Here is a 20,781-nt window from a genome sequence, read left to right as displayed (position 1 = left end):
GGAAAATTTGAAATCCTTAAATAATAATGGAGACAAATCAAGTGCAAGCAAATAAGTCAAATATGCTCGTGAAGGCAACGTTGTTGTTTTGCGTTTTCATTTCCATTCTATATATATATATATATATATATATATATATATATTGTTGTGGTTTGTATACATTTGAGATTGAAAACATGTTTAGTAATGTAAAATTTGTAATATGGATTTTTTAAAACAAGAATATAAAAATATATTTGATAACAGTAAAAGTGCTGCACAAATTTTGGCACTAAAACACTTTAAACAAATCAGATAACAAGCAAGTGTTGCTAAAAAAAATTTGGTAGTTAAAATAAAAATCATTTTGGTAATAAGTATTCTCAATGATAGAAGACACTATTTTCTACTGCTAAGGCATTGACACTCAACAGGAGAATTTTAAATACAAATTAGAATATGCTTAAACTAAAATTAAATTATATTATGTTTGCTGATGTCTAGTTAGTATTTTGTGCAGGAAAGATTTCCTCTCCATTAATGTTTATTATATAAGCTTTGGGTAGGCATTTACATGTGTAAACACTTCTAAATTGTACAAGACGCAGTGTTTGGAAGAAAATAGTAAACACCGGAGAGTGTGCAAAGCGGTATGGGCTGGTTTTGACACGAAGACAAGCTAAACTATTTCTAAACAATTTTTCACATTGTGGTTAGCTATCCTTGATAAAATCCCTACAATAATCGGATTAAATCATTGGCCTCTCATTTACTTGAGTTTCAATTTGAAAATAAAGGGACTTCAGAATCTTGAAGAACAAGTATAGAGTTGAAATGAGTGTAAAAATTTTCCTTGAAAAGTTTGGCTCTACTGTTTTGGCTTTCCTGTTTGTTACTTGATTTGGCTTGTCTATGCAATTGGAACTTCATCATCTAGTTTCTATACTAAATGACACTGATTAAATTTTGCCCTAAGGCATTTTCCAGTTGTTTGAAAAAGACTGGATTGAACAATATGAGAGTATTGGCTCTTGCAACACACAAATTATACATTTTTCACTTGTTTGATCAACAGTGGAATTAACAATAACACAAAGTATTGGCTATTTAAAAAACATATGGCTACCCTTTGATTGAAACTTTCCTTTTGTTCCATGGTCAAACTTTATAATAATAATCAAATGAACCAATGAGAACATGCACATGACCAATAGTCAGCGGTACCGAACCACTAGTACTTTATAAGGAGAGATTATGAATTCGAGTTTCAATAGTCATGTGTGTGTAAAGTACCAACTAAAAAAAAAAAAAACATGTACATCCATTTTTTATTAAAACAAGAAAAAGAAAAAAAAGAAGTAATAATAATAATAGAATTAACACTTGGAAATTGGAATTTGACACGAAAAACATTATAAGAATTGGAAGTTGCAAATGCATTGAATAAAATATTGAATTAACTGCATTTGACGTGAACAATGACAACTGCTTTGTATAATTTATGTCAATATATATATACAACTGTGTAGTAGCATAATAGTATACTATGTGGTATACATCAGATCTGCTAAATTAGCATAATACAAATGAAGAGCAACAACATCATCCGGTAACAACACAAAAGGCAATTAACTAAAGAGCACCATCCAAGTGACACTGTAACGACCCGAACCCGAGGGTCCGAATCGTTAACCGGGTCCTTACCCAAACCCGAGGTCAACTAAGGGCACTATTATCCTTTCCTATGTCAGTCCATATTATACGTGTCATCTCAAAGTTTATAAAAATAATAATAATAAAAATAAATAAATAAATAATAAAAAAATGAAATCATAGCTACAAAGTATGTCAAAACAGTCTACTAACCCATCGAACCCTGTGGAGGAGCGTCTTCTGCCACTTCCCGTCCGTGTCCTGAAAAATGTTAAATATAAGGGGTGAACAAATTACTCAGTATGAAGTGTCTAAGACATACCTCTTATGACCCCGTGAATCCACATAGAGAATAGAAAGCAAGAGATCGGGATCATATCTCGGGAGTCAAGTAAAACCACTGTTTCATCAACAAACATACATATCTTAACCAATTACCAAATGCATCACGTATGCCAATGATGTGCCATGCCATGTAATGTCACTCCTCGTTTCCGAAACCATACCGTTTCAACTTCCAAACCGTTAATGTAATCCGACCCAAGGCACCTCCAAGGCATCACTAAAGGGGGATTGGTTAACCATCCATGACCACAAGGCACCTCCAAAGCGTCGCATCCGGCCTGGCTAGCTCAACCACACTGGGGTCTCTCCCTAGTCCCCTCTCTAGACCACATTAACACCACGGACCACTAAGTGCATCCTAGGCGTCCGGGTTTTCACAAATACTTTTCAAAAACTTTTCCCCAAAACAATTTCATTGGTTTTTAAAAAAAAATATTTTTCCCCTTTTTCTTTCCCAATGAATGCATGAATGCTTCATGCTTCACAATTTACCATAATTTTCATATCATCAAACCTTAACAACATTCTATACTAAAGAAGAATTTTCTCATAAATTTATAGCATGCTCTAAGTTAACAAAAATTCTACAATTACACATATTAAACAAGGACATAATCACAAAAGCATGCTTTCCATATCCAATCAACGAATTATGCACACATATATTATTTACACAAAACACACATAGAGATACACATCATATATCTAGCATCATGGCAATTTCTCAAGAAAAATTTACAATAAATCCCATGCATTCCATCTACATCATGATCACATTATTAAGGGAAATCCTAACATTTATTTTCATAATTTAAACATCACTTTTCTTAACAATTAAAAATCATGGGGCACTTAAAATGTCAATACTGAGCATGTGTCTTCACCACCAAGTATATAACCATAATCATTGGTTCAATTAATACATATAATACATCCATCACCTTAATTACATACAATCACAACAACATAGGCAAAATTGTTAAAATCAAACATGCTTAGGATCAAATTAAAAGGGAAAACTCACAAAAGATCAAAGAAAATATAAATTAGAACACCCCTACCTCAATTTGTAGAAAATCCCTCAAAATGGGCCTCAAAACTCGAAATCCTAGGGGAGACCAAAACTGAAATTGCTTGTACTCACACTTAGATCTCGCCGTGCTCTCCGTTTTGCCGCAAACAGCTCCCAAAAACTCTAAGAAACGAGAGATTAATTGAAACTTTAGTTTTTGATACAAAAGAAAAAGAAAAATGAAGAACAAAAGAGGGAGAGGGAGGATTACGGGAGAGAGAGGGGATCTGGGAGGCCATATGTGGCCTTCATGCCACTTAAAGATAAGTGGTAGGTCCCACCACTTTCTAAATTAAAATTTTTCTTTTTTATTTGTACACCACAATTATATATATGTATAATTCACAAACATTACAGACACCAACGAATAGTGACACCAACACAAAGTCCACAGGTAGCACCCAACCCTTAGAGCTTCAACAATCAAGACAGTAGTAACAGTAACAAAATCTATGAAACCAAATTAAAATTGGTTAAGCAACCAAAAATACCACTCAACCAAAGCATAGCCATTAGGAAATGAAAGCAAGCATTCATTTAGAGATCTATGATCAATTTCACCAAAATTGAGCAAGGGCTGCCAGGCCAATTCCACTTTGAGACTATTATCGATATAATACAACGTTTTTAATTGTCGTTAATATAGAACTTCACATGTGGACACATAGAGAGAGATTATTAGGTACCTGAATGATATTAGAGACCAATTAAGTCCCAAAAGGCTTAATTAGGTGTTGGGATTTTTTATGAGCTTCCATTATTAGAATAAGCCTTGTCACGACACTAACAGGTGGCATCTGTTACTTCTTTTCTTTATCTCCTTCCTTGTCCAACTTCTTCAGGCTTGGAAAAATTTGCTCAAACAATGGCAAATGGACCCATCATGGACAACATCCGCATGATGGCAATGCAGCAAAATAGGTTTGCGCAAGACCAAGCTAAAGTCGCTCAAGACTTAACCAGAGTTGCTCAAAACCAATCTAAAGCTGTTATTTCTTAAGAGCGGAATTTAGCAGAAATGGTGGACCAAATCTCTCGAAGGTTCGAGTCCATGTTGGAACAAACCCTTAAAAGCTTAAACCAGGGATTGGCCCCTCGGCCAAACAACTCTGAAGGGTCTCAACAGTCGGCCTTCCAAACGAGTAGGCCGGCCATATTTGTTGAAGGAAGTTCCTCTCAGCAACATGCAGGGCCACTCCCTCCAACTCAGCAGCTGGTGCAGTCCCTTCCAATGGCACAGACTTATATTCCAACTGCACCTGTGACTGCTCCAGTGGTACAAATGACTGTTCCACAAGCTGCGCCCATGCCAACCATCCAGCAAGTTCAGAATCTTCCACATATGGCATTTCCACAACAGACTTGGCATGATCAGCCTGGCCAACCATGGCCATACCACAACCCTCAAGCACAACAAAATGTTCCACCTGTGAACATTCAGCTAACCACACTTGTTCCAGCAAGGCCACCACCTATGGTCATTCCAATAGCGGTTGGGGGGCAACCTTTTCCAAGGGAGCCACTTCTTGACCAAGGAGGAAGGAACCGTGGTAGGAACAATTATGCAGATGCCAACCCCCTACTTATGGCGGGTGGGGGGCATCAGGTGGCCAATCAACCTCAAGGTTGGCCAGACAACAACCCTCCATAACCTATGGCACTTGATAGAAGTCAATTTGCAGAATTACTTCAGCAGGAATTTAGCCTAACTCGAAAGGGTGGAAGGCCAACTTACAGAAAGCCCTATCCAGAGTTCATTGATGAAGTTGAATTTCCAAGGAATTTCAGAATTCCAGAGTTTGCAACATTCAATGGAGAGGGCGAACAGTCTACTTTAGAACATATCAGTCAGTTCACTGTTCAGTGTGGAGAAGCAGCAGCCAATCCAAGGCTAAAGGTACGCTTATTTCCAAATACACTGACTAGGTATACTTTCAGGTGGTATTCTAACTTACCAGCTAACTCCATTAAAAGTTGGCAGCAATTTGAGGATTTATTCCATACTCAGTTCTATAGAGCTGAGCTTGAAGTGTCCATGGCAGACCTTTCCAGACTTCATCAACTACCTGGAGAATCTGTGATAAGCTTCCTTTCCAGATTCAGGCGGGCCAAGTTCAAATGTAATTTGTCTTTGCCACCGGAAGAATATATGAAGATGATTGTGAACGGCCTAGGATTTGAACTTCGCAAGAAGTTTGAAGGTGTACAGTTCCATGACTTGTTCGACTTGGCTGGCAAAGTGGCTAAGTATGAAGAGCTCATTCGTGAGGAGCAAGATAGGAAGAACTCTTCCAAGGGCACCTACTATCGTGATCCTAACTATGAGGTGTATACCACTGAAACTAAAGGGGAGTTTGAAGTAAATGTAGCCAAGCTCAACATAAAGAAGGCATATACTTGTAAGGCCTTGACAAAACCAAAATTAGCCATGGCCTACTTGCAGGACGCCTCTGGTTCCAAGTGGAAGGGGACAGACTCTTCCAGAAGTTACTCTTTTGACATTTCTAAAGCCATGCAAATCTTTGATTTGCTCATGGCTGACAAGCAACTAATTTTCACAGCGGGCCATAAGATGCCGTCAGCTTCAAAAATGGCCGAGAAGGAGTATTGCAAGTTCCAAAATTCGTGGAAGCATTCTACTAATAATTGTGTTATCTTCCGCAACATTGTGCAAAAGGCAATCGAAGATGGCCGTTTGAAGTTTCCAGAAAAATCAGAAGTCATGGGTGTTGATGGAAATCCTTTCCCCAAGGTTGTTGCAACAAACGTTGCTTCCATAGTTTCGAAGCATTCCAAAAAGGAGGTGGACTTGGTAAATCCAGCAACCAGTGGAAGGTTGGAAATTCCATAGGCAGTAACATCTATGGAGAAGATAGTAGCTGAGTTGGAGAGGCAACTCCGAGAGGCCCAGATTGCTTTAATCCAACAAGGTTGTTGCCCCAAGTGTAAAGTTCAGAATGAAGGTTGCCGTAAAGACTTTCCAAAAGAAAAGCAGAATGAAAAGCCCTCCAATAGTGACCGGGGTCAGAAAGGAAGGTTCATGATCGGCTGACTTTCCAAAAGGTGGAAAACACAGTTACTGTAACCATTCCAGAGAAGGAAAGCCGGGTTCATCCAGAAAAAAAGGCAGCAGAGAGGAAATCTGAAATCCTTCCAAAGAATTTGGAAAGGAATAGAATTTCCTATCAGCCAGGTTCTCGTCCTCCTAACAGAAAGTTTAAAAATAATAGATGGCAAGACAGAGATTCTGAAGGTGACAGGCATTCCAAGCCAAAAATGGCCTCGGAGGTATGGGTTAGAAGGGAGAATGAGCGTCTCCGACCAAGAATGGTTAAGCCTCCCATCTTGCAAAGTAACAGGTGGGAGAGGCTTGATCATCCCAAGTTCCCTATCCATGATGATTCCTATATGACCCGCACACAAAAGCGAAGGCAGCAAAGGAAGAGGGCTGATAGAAGAAGGCTATGGGAGAAAAACCATGGCTGGTCCAGCTGGTCAAAGAAGACTACTAAGCCGTCAGACTTATCAGAACTTCAAGCTAGAGGAAATGAGAGAGATCCTAATGATTTGCTAAATCTTGATTCAGAGGTTGGAAATTCCTTGACTACAGACAATCCTCCTACGAAAAATAAAACAGATTTGGAAATTCCCAGCAGTTCCAGTAGGCGCAAGAAAATCTATTTTGGGAGCCTTCCAGGTGAATTTACTTGCAATATGGTAGTGGTTCTTCCTTTATTTTTTGAGCCTCAGCCAAATCAGCCCAATTCAATGGAAGAAGATATAGTAGATACAAGTCCTCCCATGGAAAGTCTTGGACAGTCTAGTTCTAGGCTAACCATTATGGAACCAAAAAATGGTATTCATATAGAGGAGGTCTTTGAAGATGAAACTGAGCATCTCCAAAAATTAAAGGGGATTGTGATTGAAAAGAACTGCCCCACGAGGCCAAGGAAAATTGTGTTGGAAAAGCCACCATACAGCATGACTCAGCAGCTCAAACCTTTGTACATTAAGGTGCTAGTGGAAGGGAGGCCCTTGGCAAGAGTTCTGGTGGACAATGGTTCGGTGTTAAATGTTGTTCCAGTCAATGTTATGCGTATGCTTGGAAAGTCTCCTGAAGATATCATTCCAACTAATGTGTCCATTAGTGGATTCACGGGAGGAATAGTGAAGACACAAGGAATCCTACCATTGGAGTTAACGGTAAGAGATAGAATGTCCATCACAGCCTTCTTTATTATTGAGTCTACATCGGCCTATAATTTGCTTTTAGGCCGCGAATAGATTCACCCAAATTTTTGCATTCCATCTTCGCTCCATCAAATGCTAATATTTTGGGATGGAAATGAGGTAAAAGTGGTGGAAGCTGATAGCCGGCCATTTGTGGCAAGGGTTTGCCATGCAGATGCTGAGTTATATAGTGAAGAATTTGTTCCAATCAGATTTATTGGAAAGGATAGCAAGGGCCGTCCAAGGAAGGCCACCATGAGAAGGACTTTTACGAAAGAAGATGTAAGGGAGCTTTTCCAAGAAACACCAAGGCCAACAATTTTATCCAAGGCCGGTGTTCAGTAATACATCTCAAACAAAAGTTTTTATGGAAGAGAAACCTAAAGAAAATAGAATACTTGGCCAGGCGGTTAATTGCTGCCTTGCTAGGTTCAAAGCATATCTTGCCGAACTACAGTTGGAAAGGGCTACTGTTGCTGGTACTTCATTTTTAACCAATGTTTTGGAGATTATGAAAGATACTGAAAACAAGTTGGATGTTATCCAGCTGACAGACTTGAAGGTGGAGCCAATGCAGTTAGACAATCTGAAGGCCGAAGTACAATATCCATTTTTAGAATTTAATCTTGGAACAGAACAAGACCTTCGGCATACCTACATTAGTAAGCTTTTGGAACCAACCTTTAGAGAAGAATTGATTTCCTTACTTGAAGAATACAAAGATTGCTTTGTATGGACCTATGAGGAAATGCCAAGTCTTTCCAGAGAGCTGGTAGAGCATAAGTTGCCAATTAAGGAAGGTTTCAAGCCTTTCAAACGGCCTCCAAGAAGGATGTCCCAAGAAGTTGTTCTAAAGGTCAAAGAAGAGATAGAAAGGCTACACAAGGCTGGTTTTATAAGAACCGCCAGGTATGTTGACTGGATTTCCAATATAGTTCCAGTTATTAAAAAAAATGGCAAGCTAAGGGTATGTGTGGATTTCCGGAATATCAATCTTGCAATTCTAAAAGATGAGTATCCCATGTTTGTTGCTGACCAGTTAGTAGATTCTGCTGCCAAGAATGAAATTCTTTCATTCATGGATGGACATTCTGGGTACAACCAGATTTACATTGCAGAGGAAGATATTGCCAAGACAGCCTTCAGATGTCCAGGTTCCATTGGAACCTTTGAATGGGTTGTCATGCCATTTGGGCTGAAGAATGCTGGAGCAACATATCAAAGAGCCATGAATGCCATATTCCATGACATGATTGGCCATTTCTTGGAAGTCTACATTGATGATGTGGTCATCAAGTCCTCAGTTAAAGATCAACATCTCCACAATTTGAAGATGGCTTTTGAAAGGATGAGGCAGCACAAGTTGAAGATGAATCCTTTGAAGTGTGCTTTTGGGGTTTCAGTTGGAAATTTCCTAGGTTTCTTTGTCTACCAAAAGGGTATTGGGATAGATTAAAATAAAGCAAAGGCAATTATTGAAGCAAAGCCACCGTCCACCAAGAAAGAGTTGCAGCGATTCCTCGGCCAGGTTGGATATTTAAGGAGGTTTATTGCCAACCATGCTCGAAAGACTCATGCTTTCTCCCCATTGCTGAGCTTGAAGGATTCTGAGGAATTCAAGTGGACAGAACAGCACCAGCAAGCCTTTGAAGGTTTGAAAAGCTACCTGGCCAACCCTCCAGTGTTAATGCCTCCAATCAAGAAGCAGCCTTTAATATTATACTTATCGGCCTCCAATGAGTCCATTAGAACTCTATTAGCTCAGAACAATGAATGGGGGAAAAAGCAAGCCATCTATTATCTAAGTAGGGTGCTCACTCTAGTGGAATGTAGGCATACTTCCATTGAAAAGTTATGCCTTTCTTTATACTATGTGGCTATGAAGTTAAGAACCTATATGTTGCCAATGGCCGTATATATCATTTCTTAAATAGATTTGATTAAGTATATACTTTCAAGGCCTTTGATCACTGGATGTATTTGAAAGTGGTCATTGGCCTTACTGGAGTTTTCCTTCAAGTATATTCGACAAAAGGCAGTCAAAGAAAGGGCGGTAGCAGAATTTCTAGCAGATCATCCATCCACTAAGATAGATTCAGAAATATGTGATGAGGTAGATAATCTCTACCTTGACTACACACCTTGGACTCTCATGTTTGATGGATCAAGCATTTATGATGGAGGTGGAGCTGGAATAGTCATCATTTCTCCGAAAAGAAGGAAAACCAAATTTTCTTTCTTCTTGGATTTCAAGTGTACAAATAACCAAGCTGAGTACGAGGCACTAATTATTGGGCTGGAGATTCTGTTAGAGCTAAAGGTGGAGAAGGTCCAGATTATTGGAGATTCCAACTTGATACTTAGCCAACTATCTGAAAAATATAGATGTCTTAACTAGCATCTGAGGCCTTTCCACTCTTTGGCCTTAGAGTTACTTTGCCAGTTTGATGATTTCCAACTCAAATATTGGCCTAAACATTTAAATACGGAGGCTGATGATCTAGCTCAATTAGCCTCTCAAGTGAAAGTCCCACCGGGTGTGGAAGAAGCTTTGATCACAGTTAAAAGAAGAACTCTTCCTTCGGTAGAGTTACGGTATGAGATGGCAAGTCATTTCCAATCTGAAAAGCCAGAAAGAGTCAAACCTGCCAATAAGCCATGGGAGGTTTTCAGTATTTATATAGATGGATTAGATTTGGATGATTGGAGAACACCAATTATTCAATTCTTGCAGGAGCCTAGCTCCAAAGTGGAAAAGAGAATTCAGCTTTTGGCACCACATTACATTCTGATTGATGGGGACCTCTACAAGAAGAGTAAAGAAGATAGACTTTTGTTAAGATGCCTCGGAAAGGATGAGTCCATGAGGGTAATGGCGGAATCACACCTTGGAATATACGGAGCACATCAAGCTAGAATCAAGATGAGGTGGCTCCTTAGAAGGTATGGTTATTATTGGAAAGGCATATTCAAAGATTGCGTAGAGTTTGCCAAAACTTGTATTGCATGTCAAGAGCATGGCCCGATCCAAAGAGTTCCAGTTATTAATATGCAGCCGATAGTAAAAATATGGCCATTTAAATGGTAGGCTTTGGATTTTATTGGAAAACTAAGGCCTCCATCTTCAGATGGCCATATTCACATAATGGTCACAGCAGATTATTTCACGAAGTGGGTTAAGGTTATTCTATTAAAGACCTGTGAGTAGTCAACAGTGATTGATTTCATCAAGAAGCACATTATACACAAGTTTGGAATTCCAGAGACTATTACCACTGACAGAGGTCTTTCCTTTGTTGGGAGCAAGGTCTTGGATTATTGTGCTAAGTGTGATATATAAGTGATCAGTTCCACTCCATAGTTTGCCCAAGCAAATGGACAGGCAGAAACTTCCAACAAAGTAATTCTCAACATTCTTGAAAAGATGATTGAGGATCATCCAAGGGAGTGGCATCACTTGCTTTATGAAGCTCTTTGGGCCTATAGATATTCAAAAAGGTCAAGTACAGGCGTCACACCATATGTGCTTACATATGGACATGATGTTGTCCTTCCAATGGAGATGACTATCAAGTCTGCAAGGGTGGCTTTCCAAAATAGGCTAATTCCAGCAGATTACAACCATGCCATGTTAGCAGAATTAGAAGACCTTGATGAAGTTCGTCTCAATGCTTTGAATCATATTATTGCTCAAAAGAAGAAAGTCATGCGGGCATACAACAAGAAGGTCAAGGCAAAGACATTTGTAGAAGGAGACTTGGTATGGTAGGTCAAATTTTCACCTGGAGTTAAAAGTTTGGAGTATGGAAAATGGACTCCTAATTAGGAAGGTCCTTACTTGGTAGAACGAGTCCTTAGAAAAGGGGCTTATAGATTGACAGATATAGATAGAGGGTCTCATAGGCATCCTGTGAATGGGGTGTACTTAAAAGAGTACCACCCTTCCATCTATGAAGATTGGAAAACAACACTCATTCAACCGGCCACATAATATGGCTGGTACCTCTCCTTTCCAAGTTACCAGAAAGTTGGAAAGGAGGAATGTTGACCATACTTTGGTCATTCTGGTAGCTAAGTCAAAATGGAGGAAGGATTCATTCTAGTAAGTGGCTAAGTACTTGGAAATGTACATTGGCTAAAGTTAGGAAACAGACTTAGTTGAATTTCCAAGATCAGCTGATTTCCTAAATATGGAAGACTTCATTGAGGAACTGGCTAAGCTACGTGGTCCAGGTTTTGTTCATACTGGAAATTATTTATCTTGCTTGTATATACATGCATTTCCATTGTGGCAGTCTCTTTTATTTCTCTGAATTCCTTTGTTATGGAAAGCCATTTTATGGCGATGCCTTATTGTAAATATATGCGAAGGAGTTTTCCAATTTCAGTGACTTAAAAAATTTTCATATAAATCGTAAAAGAGGCACATGCAAAGGATTGGGAAATAAAATATCATCCCATTAGATACTTGATGTCATTACAAAGTCCAAAAATGACCGCTGAAACCTAGAGTTGGCCATGCAAGCATCTACTACTTATTTCCTACCATTATTCAAAATAAAAACCCATGAGTTTTCTGGAAACAACCACAAAGAGAACCAAATAAGATCAAATAGCTGCAAGAACACCTCCAAGTTCCATCCAAATTTTTTTCACTTCTTCAAGAGTAACCAATGCTCTAGCTTTAGCCTCTTCGAATTTGGGAAACTCATCAACCCGTTTTTCCCATTCCTTCCTTAAGGGTTTAGATGCATTGACAAGGGCACTAGCTGTTTGGTCCAATTCAAACTCTTCACATTCCACTTGTTCCAATTCTCTTTGAATTTTAGCCAGTTCCTCGTTCAATTCCTCTTTCTTGGCCATAAGTTTTTCAACTTTTTCTTTGATTTCTGGGTAGGACTCTAATGAGAGTTGGAAATCCTCAAGAGCCTTATCTTTGAGCTTGGTCTCCTTTTCATACTCGAAAATTATAGAAGTACTGGAGCTCACATGGGCAACAATGAATTGGAGTTGGTGTTGCAGCTTGGTCAAAGAAGCCTGGATGGACTCAGGAAATTCATAATGTTTTTTGAGGGTCACAATAGTACTGGCTAGACTTGAATGGAAAGAGACTACATCCTCCACATCGTGGGTAAGATAAGACAGCAACTTTTCTTTAGCCACCATGATAGCATCATCTGAAGGTTCTGGAAGTGTGAGGACACTTGCACTTGAAGTAGAAGCACTGGAAGATTTGGTCGCCTTGATCACCTTGTAAAGATCAGCCAAAGCAGGAAGGGCTCTTCTCTGCACCATAAAGGAGGTTGAGGTGGACAAGGAAGGAATGACCTGAAGTGAAAACAAGTTTCTCTTAGAAAGAAAGAAAGAAAGGAGGCAAAATTTGAAAGAATAAAGACTTGTCTCTAGGATGGAAGGAGTATGGCCGGTAGAAGTTCCACCAGTTCTAGAAAGGATGGACATTCCAATTGTAGAAGTTGGAACGGGTAGATTTTTCTCACTTTTGTGGGTCAAACTCTCCATGATTGAAGCTTAAAGGGCTAAGTCATCTCCTTATGTGATTTGTTGATCCAAATTGATATTCATAAAGTTGTGTCCCATAGTAGAGCCCTGTTGGTCAAATTTAAAGTTACAAATGTTTTAAAAGTAATGAAATTAAAGAAGGACAGGTTTTGAGACTTACCAAAACAAGTTCTTTGGATGGTTTTGGTTTCTTGTGTTTTGAAGAGTCTCTAGGTTGTTTAAATTCTTCAGTTTTTTCCAGTTCCGGCATGATTTTCCTTTTTGCCTTTACAACAACTTTTCCAGAAGGGTTACGCACCATGAGGGCTTTGCTGGAATATTGAGTGGTGGTCAGTCCTTTGGAAATGCCGACTTCAGCGTCAGAAGAATCTTCGTCAGATGAGGAAAGTTGGGGTTGAAATTCTTTTTTAACAATGGCCAGTCCCTGCAAGAGGAAGTATAAGTAAGGTCCAGAATATGGAACGGTTAAGTTCGGCAACATTGAAATACCTGAGAGGTTTTTCCTTTTCCCTTTGCCTAGTATAAAGTATCATCCTCTTCCTCTTCCACTTCTTCTTCCTCCTCTTCATCATCACTTGAGGAAAGACTTTCAATACTTACATCACCACTTTCGGCCACACCCTCAATCTTGCTAGTCACTATAGTGGTTTTCTCTCCACCTTCCTCCTCCTCACTTTCTTCGAGAACTTCTTCTTCTCCATCTGAAATTAACTAAGTCTCAATATATGGAGAGTGGACGAATTTCAAAAAAAGAAAGTGGAAAATGGAATTTACAGTAGATACATTTATACCTGGAGACCAAGGCTTGAAGGATGCTAGTATGGAATCACAGACAGCCTTATGATTCCTGGTTCGGGTGGAGGAAATATAAGCTGACCACCACACATCAAATTCATTAGTTGATTGAGGCTTGTTAGTATGGCCTTGGAAATTAAACGCTGCTCTTTCAGCTGCATAGGCTTGATCAATCGCTGCAAATTGTTTAGCATCTGTGAGACGAACACGTTGATCAAAGATTCTGTTGTAATATTTGTAGGGTGGCAAAGGAATCATTTGGGTAAAACCCATTTACCTTGCTAGCTGGGCTGGATTGTAGAACTCAACGCCACAGAAGCTATTCTTTAAAGTAGGCTGGGCAGTGCTGTAATGGAGGTCACGAGCAAGCAGAAAGTTAGCCCAAATATTTTTCCAATCTTCGGAATGTTTTTTGGTAGACACCCCAGGAGATGGAACCAACTATGATGGCATGTGACCAATAGCGGTAAATGGATCAAAGAACACATCATTACCAGTCTCACATTGATTGTAGAAATATTCAAAGTTTTCAGCAAAGCTAAAAGGAGAAGGATCTGCAGTGGCCAAGGAATGGCACAGAAGGGATTTTCCAATTGGAGTGACTAGGGGTGAAGTTCTATTTTGGAAGTACACTTTAAGCCACATTTGGAACAACCAGAAGGGGCCTTGGAACCTTAAAAACTTAGAAGTAAGGAGATCGTGAAGACCTCTGTATAAATGAGAAAGCACAAGGGGAGCCAGTGCCAAATCTCCATTTTTGGCTAAGGAAACGGCCACTTAAACAAAGTCCTTTGTGACCTCGCCGGATGGAACACACAGCAAATGGCCGGGAAGCCAACAAATCAGGAAGGCAATATGTTCATCTTCTTGGATTGGGCCAATTTTCTTACAGTATTTAATGAAAGGAAGATGGGAGGAAATAAATTTCTTACTCCCAGTAGTTTTGGTGGGGAAAATGAATTGTTCAATGAAGAGGGTGGCGCTAACATCATCTCCATGGGGCTTAAGACCTGTAATGCAGCATATATCTCTCAAAGTGGGGACATCATTCCACATTTAAGGTGGAGGGAATTAGTGGTTGACGACCAAAAGAAAAGAACTGGAAAGAGAAGGTTCGGATCAAGTGTAATGGAGGACTTACTGATTTGAATAATGTCATAGATGCCTTGTTTTTTCCACTGAGAAGAAATCTTTTCGTCTTTGGAAAGACGGTTCACCCAAGAGGACCAGGATGAACGGTAGGTTGGCCAATTTCTTATGCTGAAAGAAGGCTTCACTTTTTTTTCCCTTTTTTGAGATGAGAAGGAAATCTGAATCAAAGGGAAGAGGGGATTTACCAGAAGGATAGAATTCGGCTAGTTCAGAGAGAGCTACATCAGTGAAGACTGGACCCAATCCAACTGAAGAATCTTTAAAGTGAATTAAAGGATCAAGATGAAGTCTGGCAGGGTTTAAGGATGTCAAGAGTATTTGAACTTGGTGACTATGGCTTTGTGTCTTCACTTTAGTTTGAATAGAAGGAGTTGGCAGGGATGAGCTAGTAGTTGGCTTAGAAGGTTTCGTAGGGGCCATGATCTGTAATTTTTCGTGGGTGGAGATTTTCCTTTAGGGTTTCAGAAGAAGAAGGAAAGAAGATAGACGGAAGGTTATTGGTGAACGATGAGGATGGATGAGATATATATAGAAGCAGTCAAAGAAGTATTAAGATCTAGGTACACCTCTTGAGGGTGAGTAGTTGAGGTATTTCAAAATTCAAAAGGAGTAATAACTAGGATTGGGAAGCTTGACAGCTTTTAGCCATAAATGGATAGGATTTCCTTTGAGATACGGAATCTTTGGAGAAAGAGTTTGTTTGCAGAGGGAATCGAGGGAATAGCCACATGTTATAAGCATTTTTATATAATGATTATCTTAAGTCTTCCGAGAGTCCAAGGCATGTTCAAAGGGGATTCGGTTGGAATTTTGAAATTCAAAAGGAAAGTAAAGAGGTTTTTATGGGGAATCAAGTAAATCCATTTGGGGGCGCATGATACTTAGGAAGTTGGCGATTTGAAGTAATTAATATGGTAGGAACCAAGGAGATTAATTGTGTTAAGTATGGAAAGGGTGAGTAACAATGATGGTCAGATTTTGATGGCGAAATTCAAATCCCATGCCTTATTTTCATAAAGATCCACAAGGCATGGAATTTGGGGGGCATATGTTTATCCCATTATTTTGCCCAATGGAAATAAGATAAGTGGCGAGATTTGACAAGCTTACCATATTGGCTTAGTATTCTAATTGTTCAAGAATATAGGGATATGACGTGGAATTGTTAGTGAGGCTTATTAATGAAAAATAGTGACATGGCAAGTTTCCATGGAACTTGCCATGTCAGAGTGTAATACTGATAAATATTCCTTTGGAATATTAACGGAGAATCAATTGAGAATGGAAAGTCCTATTAGGACTTACCAAACTTGGGATATAATGTCCTAAAAAGATGAGAAGGTGGCATGGAATTATTACCATGGATGCAAGTCAAAGACTTAACCAACCAATAATTTATCAACATATGGCAAGCTTTATTAAACTTGTCACGGTGGATTAATTCTGTTAAAGATGAATTAATTGGAAGATCCTATTTTTATAGGATCCCAATTAAAATGGGTATTTTCCATTTAAATCAAAGTTGACCAAGTCACGTAAAAGGGACGTGGAGACGATATTTTCTCCTTATTTTTAGGAGACTTCAGCAATTGCCCAAGCCAGGTCAACCTCTGTTACTAAAATTCAACAAGACGCGGGATTTAATTTGTTCTATAAATATATATATATTTGCAAGTATATATATATATTTATTAGGTTTAACCCACGATGGAGAAATCACCATGAAAAAGGAGTCCATGAAGCCATGAGTTCTAAATCTAGATGAAATAAGATTGAAGGGAAGCTGCTATAATTAAGGAAGTGTGCTACGACCATAATCCATGATGTAAAGTCAGTAGAATAGTGGGAGGAAACCACGATGCCGTGAAATTGATATGGCAGGTTCGGCATAAGATCAGGGACGAGGTCTACAAAAGGAAAGGAAGTGGGTTGGATAAACTACCCACGATGGAGAAGTTGCTAAAATTAAGGAGGTCATGGCACCATGAACTCCAAAGCCTAGAAAGGAAAGCTCAACTAGAAGGAAGTTACCCAAAGCTAGGAGAACGTTGTCTACAAATAAATTCCTTATATGTGCATGATATATATAGAGTCGTATAGTGAAAGGAGGGCTCTAACAGAAGTGAAAGACTACTAGAAGTCATGGGACACTTGGCTAAACAGGAATACATCGGTTGAAAATGGTGGAAACCTATAAGGAAACTACCATTAATCAAGGGAAGTTATCAAGGGTCATGGATGACAGGGCAGCAGTTGGTGAAATCGTGTCTGAAGTTAAGAAGATGAGTTGACGGCGTGAGGAAGAAGAACAAAATCATGGGACACTTGCCAAGTCACAAAGAAGACACGTGCGAATTCACTTTGAAACTACCCAAGACACAAATTCGTTAAAGACTAAAGAGGACATGGTTGAAAGCTACAATAGAAGATGGATGAGATGGAAGAACTTATAACTGATGAGGAATCATGGGACATGTAGCAGTCCGGAGTCATTCCACGTGGAAGCTGCTGAAGTGGCCACACCAAGGTGATGCATGCATGAAAAGTTCTATAAATAGAGCACTTAGGCTTCATTTGCAAACCCTGTTCAAATCACACAGCAAAACAGCACTTCAATATCTTTACATTCATGTAATGCACCTTCAATATGTTTAATTCAAGTCTTGCACTTATTATTCCTACTTTCCAGCACTTTTCTTTGAAGTCCTGCACTTTCAATACCGCTTTCCTTTCCACTAGCCATAGTTCAGTCCGAAAGTCCTTTTTCAAGGCAAAAAGAACCCTTGAAGGTGGTAATTCCAGTCCTTCATTCAATCACCTAATCCCTGCAATTTCCTACTGGATAGTTGTTCGGATACTCACTTTGGAACGACAACAGTTCCTGGCACGCCCGACATCCACTCATACTTTCCACTCACCTGGAAAGTGGAACTAGCGCTTTTCTGCGAGCCGAACATATATATATATATGAAAATTTAATGTTACCCCCTTGAAATTATATATATATATAGTTTGCACTAAATCATGGAGAAATTGCGTACGAAGAGGCAAAAGTGATGTATATGTACATATACATCACTTTTGCCTCTTCGTACGCAATTTATATACATATATATCACTTTTGCCTCTTCGTACGCAATTTCTCCATGATTTAGTGCAAACTATACATATATATCACTTTTGCCTCTTCGTACGCAATTTCTCCATGATTTAGTGCAAACCGACACAAAAATACAGTGTAACAGACAATGCAATTCCTTCACCACAGGTAAGAGGGCCAAGATAACCTAGCCCATATAAGTGGGCATCAATTCGTGTTTGGTACCATTTGTTGGAAGAATGGGTTCCACAAGAATATATAAATATATTATAAATAATTTTTTATATTAATTTTTATTAAATTAGAAGTTAAATACCAAATAATTCAGTGTCATCTAATAAATTTTTCATTTATACATCATAATTGGACAAGCCAATCAAGTTTAGTGATTGTAAATTTTGTTCTAAAACTACAGATGTAGAGATTAATTAATTTCCTATTCATTCCTTATATTTCCCTTTAAATAACAAAATGAAATAGAAATTATAAGTAATTGATTGATAAGTAAGGACATAAGTTTTTAATAATATTAAACTTTGAATCTAGACATTTATTCTAAATTTCCATCTATGCAATTAATCTATATAAAAGCTTACCTATCACGCCACATAAATTGGGTGAAAATAAATTTATTGAAATATTGTAAGTGGTGTCTAGAATTTGGTGAGCCATAGATATTTTTCAAAAAAAAAGGAACACGTTGTTTCATTATTTCTACACTAGGCGTCAAAAGAATGGGTTCCACTTATTATCATCATTCATCATTAATGTTTTGAATGTGGATGCGGAAAGATTGGCTGGACTGAAAGTGATGTTACATTACATTCAAAGAATCAAAGGAATAGTGTTATTTACCGGAATAGCCTGAAGAAGGGGAAAAAGATTTGTTCGTTGTAACTTGCTTCGTTTCAAGTAATCTTCCTCCACAATCAGACATTAAGCCTCGAATGTAGCCAAAATGCATCTTGCCTATGAAGCTATTAATACAAATATTAAGTTAATTTGTTATTCTTCAAAAAAAAAAAAAAAAATGAAACAGGAGAGCAAAAGACTATCATTTTTAAAGAAACTTTATTAATTTTAAATTTGTCTTTATTTTTATAAAAGACAAAATCTATAAAAATAGAAAAAACATGTATGGTAATAAATTCATTAAAATAATTTCCAAATATGATTACTATCTTTCATTTCTTTTCATTTATAAGTCAACCAAACACAATAAGTACCTCATACTATTCTCTTATTTCATTTCTTTTTTCTTCTTTTATAAACTTTATTGATTTCAAATTATGAAATTAAAAAAATTTCTTCAATTATCTTCAATAAAGCGTGTGGAAATTATGAAATTGAAATATTTTTCTCAATTGATAATGCTTATGGAAATTATGAAATTGAAGAAATTCTTCAATAAAGTGGACGTGGCAAGATTCGCTGGACTGAAAGTGATAATGTTACATTCAAAGAAAGAAAGGAAGAGTGTTATTTACTAGAATAGCCCTTAGGAAGGGAAAAGGCCTTGACAAGAAGTAGCATAGTATGGTTTGGTTCACTCTTACTTTAAGGTCAGGAGAATTTGAAAAAAAATTACATATCCTTTTGCAAGTTAGAGGCATAATGCTAATTATTATGAGTATTAAAAAAATCTTAAAAGTAGAATCCCATTATCTAATTCATTTTAAATCCCTACTGCTAAAAGAATATAAGAATCTCCATCTTTGATTTCAATAACTATGGATTTAGAGATCAATTAATTTCCTATTCATTCCTTATATTTCCCTTTAAATAACAAAGCATTATAATAATGCGTAAAAATCAAATAAAATAGAAATTATGAGCAACTGATTGAAAAGTAAGAGCAGAAAATTTTCATGATATTAAAAATGGAAACTCCGTTTTAATTACCAGAATAGCCCTGAGATGGGAAAATGTTGTGTTCTTCCTTATAACTTCCTCCTCAATCAGACCTCAAGGCTCAATCCCAACATATACAAATACAAAATATATACGTGACAAATAGATTATACAGAGAAATGGGGTAAAATTAAGGAAGGATTTACCAGTTGGTTTAATCATGAAGTAGTGAGAAACAAAGGAAGGAAGGTCCATCGTATTTGATGCAGCAAGGGTGCTGATGAATCTGCCTCTTCAGATGATCTACCGTTGACTCGCGACAGCTGTGATTGATACTTCCAACGGTTCCGATCTCGGATCCTTTATCCCCATTTATGAACTTCATCCACGATCACCGAATTTACGCTCCAATGAATAAGCCCGAATAATTTTCTTGGGCCAACTGAAAACTGTCGACTTTTTCTAACGCCTTTTTTATTTATTTATCTCATTTTTATTTAGGATTTATATTAACAAAACAATTCAAAAAAAAAAAAAAAAAGGAGGAAAATTTGAAATCCTTAAATAATAATGGGGACAAATCAAGTGTAAGCAAATAAGTCAAATATGCTCGTGAAGGCAACGTTGTTGTTTTGTGTTTTCATTTCCATTCAATATATATATATATATATATATATATTGTTGTGGTTTGTATATATTTGAGATTGAAAACATGTTTAGTAATGTAAAATTTGTAATATGGATTTTTTAAAACAAGAATATAAAAATATATTTGATAACAGTAAAAGTGTTGCACAAATTTTGGCACTAAAACACTTTAAACAAATAAGATAACAAGCAAGTGTTGCTAAAAAAAAATTGGTAGTTAAAATAAAAATCATTTTGGTAATAAGTATTTCCAATGATAGAAGACACTATTTTCTACTGCTAAGGCATTGACACTCAACAGGAGAATTTTAAATACAACTTAGAATATGCTTAAACTAAAATTAAATTATATTATGTTTGCTGATGTCTAGTTAGTATTTTGTGCAGGAAAGATTTCCTCTCCATTAATGTTTATTATATAAGCTTTGGGTAGGCA

General features: G+C 37.7%; 1 long non-coding RNA gene across 1 annotated transcript; it reads right to left on the bottom strand.

The window, feature by feature from the left end:
- Window positions 1-7: 7 nt before the first annotated feature.
- LOC132304068 (uncharacterized) lies at window positions 8-20,307 on the bottom strand. Its single transcript, XR_009481500.1, has 4 exons — window positions 19,904-20,307; window positions 18,702-18,823; window positions 3,039-3,172; window positions 8-1,893 (listed from the first exon to the last, which is right to left on the bottom strand). It is a non-coding gene; the product is annotated as an uncharacterized LOC132304068 (long non-coding RNA).
- Window positions 20,308-20,781: the final 474 nt, after the last annotated feature.

The sequence above is a fragment of the Cornus florida genome, unplaced genomic scaffold (assembly GCF_030987335.1).
Source record: "Cornus florida cultivar Cherokee Brave unplaced genomic scaffold, ASM3098733v1 CherokeeBrave_3.0.0_Hap2_Chr01, whole genome shotgun sequence".
Lineage (NCBI taxonomy): Eukaryota > Viridiplantae > Streptophyta > Magnoliopsida > Cornales > Cornaceae > Cornus > Cornus florida.
Note: the sequence above shows the minus strand (reverse complement) of the source record. Positions and strands in the feature narration are given on the sequence as shown.